Here is a 10810-nt window from a genome sequence, read left to right as displayed (position 1 = left end):
AAACTGAAGAAGTCCTGCTATCACCATGCCAGCGGAAATGAAAATTATACCTCTCATACTAACAAGTTTATTTCCAAAAGGGTCGGAGGTATTAGAAGACTCTAAACAGATGTCTCTGAACTTAAAATACACTTAATTCCAACGGCTTGCCTTGTAATTAATTTAGCCAGCATAGAACCTATGAAGGGAATGCAGGGCACAGCACGGCATTACTCAGCATCCACAAACGTCAAGGAGCACAAAGATAAGCATTTTAATTAAAAAAAAAAACATTCACACGCATTTTCCACGTTCATTTCCGCCAGGACCGTCGTGGCAAATGTCAAGCAAAACATCCCCCAGTTTGTAGCTTAATCTCCTGTGAGAAAAGTATCCATCTGCTATAAAAGGAAAGCGCACACATAAGCCACATCAAAAGGATATCACTCATACTTTAGTTTCAGTTTTTATTCACATTAACTTGGACTTGTGGTATGTAGGTCTGTAAACAGTGCACTGAGCAAGTGAAGCTTACTCCGACTGTTTTAGTAACACATATTTGAAGCGGCAGTTTTAACATGCCTCGTGCTAATGCGGCTTGTATTTCATTAGGAACAACCAAATCTCAGCTGTTACGTGAGAATTGACAGCTGTATTTTTCTAGCATTAACTAATGGGCAGGGGGAGCAGCGTGGGGCTCTAATGCTGAACTTGTGGAGCTTCTGGTGCAAGTCGGTTTGCAGTCTTGTCACCTTAAAGAAGGCAATGGGTGCAGCAAACTGCCCCTTGCGTGCAATACTAAGGGAGCAGAGGCTGCTGCATCTTCCTTTCTCCAAGTGCTTTCTGCTGTTGGGTAATGGAGCAGGATGGAGCGAATTCTCTCTCCCCCAATTTGATCTTCTCAGGACATGCAGCTCAAAGCTAAACTGCTCCTCATGTGCTTGTGGTGGTTGTGGTTACAGAAATGGCAGCTGCACATAGGGGAGGTTACAGATTGAGCCCATCGTCTTTAACGCTAATTAAACATTCTCAAGAGCAGTAGATTTAAGGGCTTCATCAAAGCATGACATAAGTTATCTAAAATTTCACAGAACTGGAGTTGTTCACAAAGAGATGTTCACAGCTTTAAGGCGAGTGTGCCTGAAAATGGTTATCTAAGGTTTGATTCCTGACCTGCTGTCCCATCTACCCGAGCTGCTCTCTTCTGCAGGGACAGCTCAGCCAGTGGCAGAGCAGCTTCTGGACTGCTGGAGGTTTCAGCTTGACGTCATGAGACAAACTGCCATGTTGTGCTCTTTGTAAGTTCATGTGACTGAAAAGTTGCTTCCAAAGTAACTGGACAGTGCCAGCAATAGGGAAGGTTGTCTGGGAAATGAGCACAGACAGAAGTGTGAGCCAGGTATGGATGGGGACCGGTGCTGTCACTTGGTTTTTTTCTGCATGTAGGCACCAGGTCTCCGTGGGAGGTCAGTAGGTCAGTAGGTGCTGACTGCCTTGGTCTCCTACAGCTGGTAAATGCTTCCTTGGTAAATATTTCTAAACCACTGTATGTTTATGATTTGATGAACCCCCATGTGATCTGACACGCAGTGGGCTTCACTACACACACAATTTTTTTGCCTCTCGTACTTGTTGCTTAATAAAACAATAAGGAGTTGTAGTAGCTCTAGGAATCACGCTGCTCTTGTTGCTTGTGGGAAAAAACAGGAGGGCAGGTAACCATAAGACAATTCAGGAGGACGTAAATCCAGGTGTGCACCAACAGACATGACCAGGAACATCTGAATTTCAACTTCAGGAAATATCAGTGAGGAGATGCACTTTTTTCTCTTTCTGTTAAGTGATAACACTGGAATCATTAGCAATGTCTGTGCTTAATTATTAGGTTTTCATGGTAGCATACTAAGGTGACCAAGAGAAAACTGTGCTTCTGAATGCGTCAGGCTTGCATCACATTACAGTAGGCATCGTTGCTCGAGATATTCTTTAATCTTTCCTTTGTTTTCTTCACTTTTTTTTTTAAAGTAAAAAATAGGACAGCACAGTGTAGTTGAACATGTTACCATCACCCCAATGTAGTGAGCTGTGGTTGCTTCTCTCCCTCGGTGTGAGGTGGATTTGTGCAAGTTACAACAGAAGAAAACTGCTGGGCCTTCTCTTGCATTGTAACATCAGAGAGCCATCAGTGCAAAGTCACAGTGAAGGACTGCTCTGCAGTGAAGACATAACTTCAGACAGCCACGTAATTTCCTTTCCATGTTGGTTCCTGACAAGAGACAATATGTTATACTTCCAGCAATGGATAACAGGGACATGAGGGGAAAGTATGATAGCTTTATTTTACAGACTATACAATCCTGCTTTGTTTTTAAAATAGCTTTTCAGGTCCAGGTTGGTACCATGCTCATGATTTATCCTATGCTTTCCAGATTTGCTAACCGTTAAGTAACCAGTTCAGGGTGCTTCAGGACATCTAGTCTGGTTTCCAGGAGGATTATGGTGAACAAATGCTATCACAGAAAAGCAGTTCAACATTGATGCTTTGCTTTCTGTATAATTTCATACTTAAATACTTCTCTGCTGCTTACAGACCTTCTGTAACTCCAGTGATGAGCTTCCCATTGCTGTTTGTGAAAAACAGATTTATCGGTCGGAGCAATCAGTTGTGTCCACATCAGTAAGGCGTCGCTTCTTCATTCCTTCTTGTTTGGAATATTTGCAGATCACTTTTTCAAACCCGCATTTAGATTTGGTGAGGGAAAATGCTGCTCAAGCACAAGTTAGAATAGGGTGTAATGGTTGTTGGGCAAGCAGGTGATAGGAGAAAATACACACCTGGTTTTAAACACTGGTTGGAAAATTCATCTCATGGAGTTGATGGGGAATTATAACCCCTGTGTATTATACTGGTGCTGCACAGGTGATTTTCCTGTTAGATTTCTATCATAGTATTTTTTATTTATTATTAATAATTTAAACTTCAGATACTGGACCAAGAAGAGTTGAGACACTCACAGGACTATTAACGTCTCAGTTTGACTGCCTTTCGCAAGTCCCTACCTTTCCGTTTTCTTTCTAAAATAATTAATTTCTTTTAGCTTTGTTCCTTCTTCTGAAAAGCTCTGAGTTTGTTCTGAATCGTTTACAGAAGTCTTAGAAATTTTCTAGAGCTGCCCAGGTGCCCTAATGCTATTTGGTAGAAAAATGATGAATACAATGGCAGGGAATCTCCTTAGTAGAGACCCCGTATGAAGGAGATCCCTTTCTTTCCATTCCACAGAGGAAATTGTTCCCCCTGATGTTAGATATTTCTCAAGTTCATTAGATAACCCAGCATCTCATCTTCTCTCCAGATTAAGGCTTAAATCTGCTCAGATGTTTCAGAAGCCACTCTCTGAACTTCCTTTTGCCATCTCTGCAGGTGTTCGAGCGCGGTAAGCAGCCTAAACGCGATACATGAGCCAGCAGTACATCAGATCATTTAGATTCTACCTCCCTGTAGCCAGAAATAGGAAATAAAGCTGGCAATCTGACTGTTTTCATTGCATTATTATAACGGAGCAACTGTGAAATATGTGAGTGTTTCATGCCTTTAGTAATATTATGAGGAGCATTACTGCTATCTGGATCTCCAGTAAATCCTGCTGAGCTCCAAATCATTGAGTTTTTAAAGGAATCTCTCATAATCACACTGAAATTCAATATGATATTTGTGAAATTAGATTGGTATACGCGCATGTATATGTGTGCATGTAAATCTTTAATATTTTATCCTTAATACGCACATAATGGCATATATGAGAATTTTCTCTTCTGGGCAAGATAATTTCATAGAGATGAGAACAGGATTTTGGCTGTATTGGTATTCATGTGATAAATCATTTTATACTGCTGCACTCCTGAAATTAGCAGTTGAAACAGCATTCTGCATCAAAAGGTACAATATTAGAAAATTAAATGTATTGATAAATACGGCTTTGCTTCTTATTTTATTTTTCTTAGGTATTTTGCTGGCAAATATACGTCTTGTGTTTACTTCTGTTTGTTAACGCTTTGATAAATCAGACATTTTTAGTATTCTATCAATGGCAAAAGTCTAATTGCCTTATTGTATTCTGATTTATTTCTTTCCTTACTTTCTTTGCATCTGCAGCCCAACAAATGAGTCTCCGAAGAGATATATGTTATGATACAGTGTCAGTGAAATTAATCCTGATCAATTTTAAAGTTCACATTTTTATTTGATGACTTTCCTGGGAATCACTAAAACTGAGATTGACTCGGTCTCTTTTTTGTTGGTTAAATATTGTTGTTTGAGAACACTCCATACAGTGGGAGAAATCTTATTCTTCTCACAGTTCTGCATCTGTTTGAGAGGAAAGCAGTGGGAAGCAATGCTATTTTACTGATTAACACCAGATCCTACTTGGAGGTTTGGGTCCTTAAGGCACAACACGGGTGGGACAGTGCCTCTCCAGTATCTTCCACGCAGTTTCTATTAGAAAATATTTTGTCTCCCAATTGGCGAATGCTTCCAGATAAGAGAATTCCCTAGTTTAGAGTTGGAACGTGCTTCTATCCCACAGCCATTCAGAAGCATCAACCAGACCGTAATTGTGCTTCGGTTGCTTTGGGGCTGGTGCAATTTCTTTATTTCTTTATTTGCTTTGTCAACAGAAGTTGTGTCTTCAGGCACCTCGTGGTAAGTGGTGCTTTTGACCCAAAGGAAACAAAAGACTTACTGTTTTGGTTTTGTGATCCGTGCCTTCTCTAAATCAAAGAGGATGGGAACGTATGAGAGTTATTGCTATCAAAAGGAAATAATTGCATCGTCAGGAGTGTGCAACAAATCACGTCTTAAGCAGGTTTCCCCACTCTACCCCTACCTTGCGGAAGTTTAAACAGCATAACCAGCTTCAGTGAAGGAACCGGATTTTTATTTTTTTTATTGTTAATGTCAAACAAACATTTATTTCAGGTGCAAAGCCTCAGGATATGTTAGTGAAAACAGTGGCACTGCTGTTCTACTGCTTACTGCCCACTAAGTGGGTGGGAAAAGGGTACCGTGACCCTTTTACCCTTCCCACCAGTCTCCCTAACAGCTTTGGCCTTCGGGTCAGCTCAATTTCCCCTCCACTGAGTGGCCATTACTGAGCGAGGCCGTGATAAATGCTCTCCGTGCAGGCCTGCATTGCCGGCAGCCAGGGCTGGGGAAGGAGGAGGCCTGGACCAGGCGGATGGAGCCAGGAGACGGATGGAGCGAGATGCCTGCGCGCCGGGCGCCTGTTACCTAGCAACCCGCCGAGATCGCCCAAAATGAATAGACCCACAAACAAAAATGAAAAGGAGATAAAAAAGAGTAAAAGTCTATGGGGCTCAAAGGTTAATATTCCTCTATCTAATAACTTAGTTTCAGAAAATTGCGTTTTAACCTTTTCGAAGCATTCAGGAGAGAGATTTCTGTTAAATTAAATTAGATCACATTTGTATGAAATGGGGGGAGAGAAATTAAATGCAGAATTTATTATTTTTTCCATCTTCCTGCCCAGTATTTTTGCAATTCCTTGTACTTTCTGTTGACTGCCACTGCTCCGCTCCCATTCCGGCTCCGATGCAGCCAGCAGCCTGGGGGGAACTATTGGTGGCTGTGGGGGGTTGGTGTGAGGCACTCTGACATTACTGGGGGCTTTCATAGAATTTTCTCCGAGGGAGACAGAAGATCTTCCTCACTGCAGGATAATTAAACCTTGCATCATCTTCTCTGTAGCCCCCATCCATCTCACGCGGTGCAGAGGGAAGGAGCAGTGAGGGACACATTGAAATTCACGAGGCAAAAGCCTGGTAGGAACAAGAATGGGATATGGGACATCTTTCTTGCTTGGGAATCTTGCTCCTTCCTATGCAATTCCCACTCTTGCTATATACTGACATCCACAACAGCCTTAGAGTGCCAGCCTCCAACCCACGTAGACGTAGTCTGATGTCTGCAACACAGCTGGGAGTGATCAAAACCAGAGGAGCCTATGGCAGACTACACTGAACTCCCAGGAGGCCCTCCTTTAGGATCACAGAATCGTTCAGGTTGGAAAAGACCTCTGAGATCTGCAAGCCCACCCCCAGCCCATGCCCCGTGCCCACCACCCACGTCCCTCAGTGCCACATCCCCACAGCTCTCAACACCTCCAGGGACAGTGACTCCCCCACTCCCTGGGCAGCCTTTGCTAGCACGTTGCCACTCTTTCAGAGCAGGAATTTTTCCTAATATCCAAGCAGAAGTAGTTCCACTCAGTCAGATTTGTTTTCATAAGAAGCAAAAGGAAGCAGCCTTTTAGATAAACTAACTTGTGGTGGGGATCTGAAGTCCATCTCTGGTGTTTGTGTTGCTGAGCTTTCACCTTGCCTTCCAGCTCCGCTGGGAACCATTATAAATTCCCCTTTTATTACATAAGCCTTATTTAAACCTCAGGATCCCAAATCCTGCTCCGGTTACTGTGGTGCAAATGTGGAGTAACACAGCTTATTCCTGCAGGGTTATTCTGGGTCTGCAGCCACATGCTGTGGGCAGGATCCAGCCCACGAATCCCTCAGCTGCCAGGGAAATCCGTGTGAAGCAATTGTTCTATTTGTGTCCTGGCAGTTATATTTAACTTCACAACAGAATGCGTTTAAGCTTTACTGCCATCTTTAAACCAATGAACTGTATGGTTAACTAATTTTCTTGTGCACTGCAATACAGGATCGATAATACTATTTCTTCCCATAATATAATATGCTCGCTTTCGCTCACTCCGTTCATATATATTGTATAATTACAAATACTGAAATTTATGAAGCATGTAAACCCGTGTTTTAAATACAGGAGATGACTACAGTTGGGATGGTTGCTATTATTTAATATATTCCAATCAACATCTTCCACTGGAGATGCCGACAGTGTGGGTTTGCAGCATTGCTGTAGGGGAGCGGAGCTCCAGGCACTCCTGAATGACTGCTTTTGAAATCCTTGCACCTCTGGAACAAGGATCAAGAAACATAATAAGGTTTTCCTTCATTTAGGAAAAAAAATAGTTTGCCATGTCGTAAAAGCCATTATTTTAAATGACACTGCTAATACCTTATTACTATCTTCAGAAGGGGCACTCAGATACTTTATTTGAGCTGTTTCCCTATTTCTCTTTCTGCAATGATACAAGCACTAATGAAAGGGCTAGAGCTAATTAAAAGACAATAATTTCATGAAGGGGTGGTGATGATGATGAGGCAATAAACTGTGAGAACAAAGCTTGAGGGGTTTTAATGACTCATCAGCCCCTTGATGGGAATGTAGCCTTACAATCACTATGCATTTATAATGATCAGTGATATACCTTCCTTAAGGAAAGGGAAAACATGCTGCTAGTGATGCTCACCAAGCTGGCATTTGGTGCTGAGTGACCCTGGTGCACACGTTGTCTTCTGCTACTTCCAGGTCACAGTGCTCCAAGCGCTCAGTGCACTGCAAGTGAATTTATGGCACGTTGAACTCTTGCTGTGACACATCCTCGAAACATGCAAGTGACAATGTTATATCAGCTGTGTCTGGATGTGATTGATGATTGACAAAAAGATGAAGAGTCAGATCACTGGCAGGGATGTAATTATGAATGCAAACGAGATTGTGCTACGCACACACACACAGTCAGCCAGTCTGCTAAAACAGCCCGGGGGGACCTTTGCTGGGCTCTGCTGCAAGGTATCAGGTTGGATATTAAGGAAAATTTCTTCTCTGAGAGAGTGGCCAAGCACTGGCACAGGCTGCCCAGGGAGTGGTGGAGTCACCGTCCCTGGAGGTGTTCAAGAATGATGGGGATGTGGCACTGAGGGACGTGGTCAGTGCACACAGTGCAGATAGGCTGGGTTACGACTTGGGGTTCTTATGGGTCTTCTTCAACCTCAATGATTCTATTCTATTATTTCACTGATTATGGAGCTGAGGGATTAATTGAGCTAACTGCATCCAGATGGTAGGTTTCTTGGGGAAAAGGTCCCATCTTGCTTTTGCATGTGGTGTTGCACTTGGATGGATCCCTGGGTAGCAGGGCTGCAGGCTGGCCTGTGTTCTTATCTGCACAGCAGCTTCCGTGCCTACTTGGCAGGTGCAGGGCTTTGGTCCTGCTCAGGTACTGCTAAGTATCTGAGGCAGAGCCCTGATGGATGTACCTGTGCAGGGTAAAGAGAAGCAGCAGGCAGAGAAAGGAGAAAAGGTCAAAGCTGGAGGTCGCAGTGTTACTTTTCTTAGGTGTGATGATTCCAGAAGCCAGAACATAGAATATCCCAAGGAACACTTAAAGATCTCTTTCCTTTTGAAAGCTGTATTTGATTCTTCCCTCCCTACTCAATTCCCTGATGCTGAGAAGACACTTTTGTGCAGGGGAAGGAGTATTTGTTTGACCTCGCCATCTGTAAACTGAAAATTCAACATGTTTATTAAGAAAGAAGAAAAGAATCCATACCCACTGAACACACATCTTGTCCCAGACAAATGGCCGGAGGACAAACACTTCATCTCCCATTGATGAACAGGTTATGTTACTGCCTATAGCAAACCTGCCTAGGTGTAATTAACAAGTGCTTTTTCTGGCACTGGGCTTCATGTCTCCTGCCCTCCTGCCTCTGTTGTTCTTCCCTGTTGTTCTTGCCCTTGTTTTATTCTTTATTTTTTTTTCATTCTCTCCTTGCTATCTCAGTGCCCAGGCATGCCCTCTCACCCAACAGCCAACCATTTCCCACCTCTGTACAGAATTATTTATTTGTTTGCATTTTTGCCACACCACTAACCATTCTTCTCCTTTTTTTCTGTCATTTCATCAGCTTTCTCTTTTCTCCTGTTCTTTCACCTCGAATGGCAAGTTTATTTTTCTGAAATTTTTACAGACATCAGACGTATCTATACTGTGTATTTTGATAGGGAGTGAGAGATGTCATTCTGGAGTTGCAGTGGAGCTTCCACCACATATTAGGGCTCTTTAACACCTCAGAGTCCTCCGATATTGACCCAGGTTCCATTTGCTTTCTTGGGTCAGTTTTAATCACTGTTCTTTCTATTGGGTTTCTCCTGCAGCACCGAGGGCAGCCTGGCCCTGTTTGCTCTCATCTCTTAGCACTCATGTGATGCTGAGGTCTGGAGATGCAAGAATCCAGGGCAGAATATTGTGAACCACACTTACAATATACAGATGTCCTAATGATAATTTAGGGACTTTTAAAAACTTCCTCTACAACAATTTTTGAGGGGGATTCTTCCATACCAATCATGTCAGATATGAGGAGAATGATGTAGGAGCATTCTGGTGAGCCATGATAGAGTTATTTGTATTCTGTTCTGAAAATGAGATTCACAAATGTAAATCAATCTCACTGTAGGAGACATACAGAAATGCTTCTAGTCCTGACATGTGCAGAGAAGTGAGAGCTTTCTGATCAATCTTGCCTTCTAATAGTAACGAGCAGAAAAGATCCAAGCCATCCAAAGATTTGAGAGTTGGGATGCTCCCGTGTGGGCTGTGGCACTTGGTTGTGTGCCTGTACATACAGACTGCCACAGCTCAAATGACAAATGATTGCAGATAGCACAGTGTTTTGCTACCTGTATCGGAATTTGAACATTGTTAGCATTGTTTAAGCTCTTTTTAAGAAGTCCAGTCTGCATCATGTATCCTAAGGTTTGGTGCATTGTGCTTCTCACGTGGTTGTGCTTATTAAACTGATGCAAATCCCGTGCAAGTGGAAATATTCCTTTTGCTTGCATGTATAAAGAAAGCATGAGAGTAAATTAGTGTTAATACTGGATTATTTCATTAAAGCACACTTCACTATGTTCCAGTGGAAAGGAGCATTGCAGAAAAATGAAGGAAATGACTACAAGTGAGTTATTCTGCCTCTCATTATCATTCATAATTCGTCTTTGCTGTAATTTACATCCCTTCACAAAATAGCAACATATTAGCTAGAGCTTTTAATTAAAACCCCAACACCTGCAGGTGAGAAAACACAGATGGATTCGCTCCTCCATGGAAACACTCAGCTACATGTGAACTGGCCACAGAGCCAAGGAGAGAAGAGGTGTTAGAATAACACTGCTCCTCACAGTGACTCTATTCATTCCTACAGAAACAAACACACCTTGCCCATGGCTGAACCCCTCTGCCTCTCTCCCTGTTGTGCTGCCTCCACCTGAGAGGCTTGGTTCTCAAACCAACACTGAGGAAGCCCATTTGTGGTTTAGGTGTGTGTCCATATTGGATACCATAACATTTTGGCTTGCTAAAAATGACAACATTTATTTTCCTGTTCAATGCATTTTAATGTTTATGTCAAAGGGTGATGAATGTAAGGAAATATACATATGTACTCCATAAGAAAAAAGTGCAAACAGATCATTATTTCTGTTGTGCAAACGGGCACCTGAAAGTGAAGAATAATACATGACCAACACTGGCTACTGAATTTCACCAGCAGGTTTTACTGTGTAGTCTAACAAGATTTAGCTCAAGATTAGTCTGTTTCACATGCTGTGTTATGTGCCCCACACAGTGTAGTGCATTCTAAATATTAACATTTTCATCGTAGAAATGCAGAACAAATCAGCTGTGCTACCTGAAAGTTTCAGTTATCTCTTAAGCTGCCTGATAGAGATCCTCAAAATGCATCAGTGCTTTTGTATCACTGGTCTGAAGCTCAGAATGACGTTTGAAGAATGGAATAGAATGGAGTAGCTCCATTGGAAGTGACCTTCAAAGATCATCAAGTCCAACAGCCCAACCACTTCAGGGCTAACGAAAAGTTAAGGCTT

This window comes from Lagopus leucura, unplaced genomic scaffold (genome assembly GCF_019238085.1).
Source record: "Lagopus leucura isolate 7727_CA_CO unplaced genomic scaffold, USGS_WTPT01 Super-Scaffold_100009, whole genome shotgun sequence".
Classification (NCBI taxonomy): domain Eukaryota; kingdom Metazoa; phylum Chordata; class Aves; order Galliformes; family Phasianidae; genus Lagopus; species Lagopus leucura.
This window is presented reverse-complemented; position numbering follows the sequence as displayed.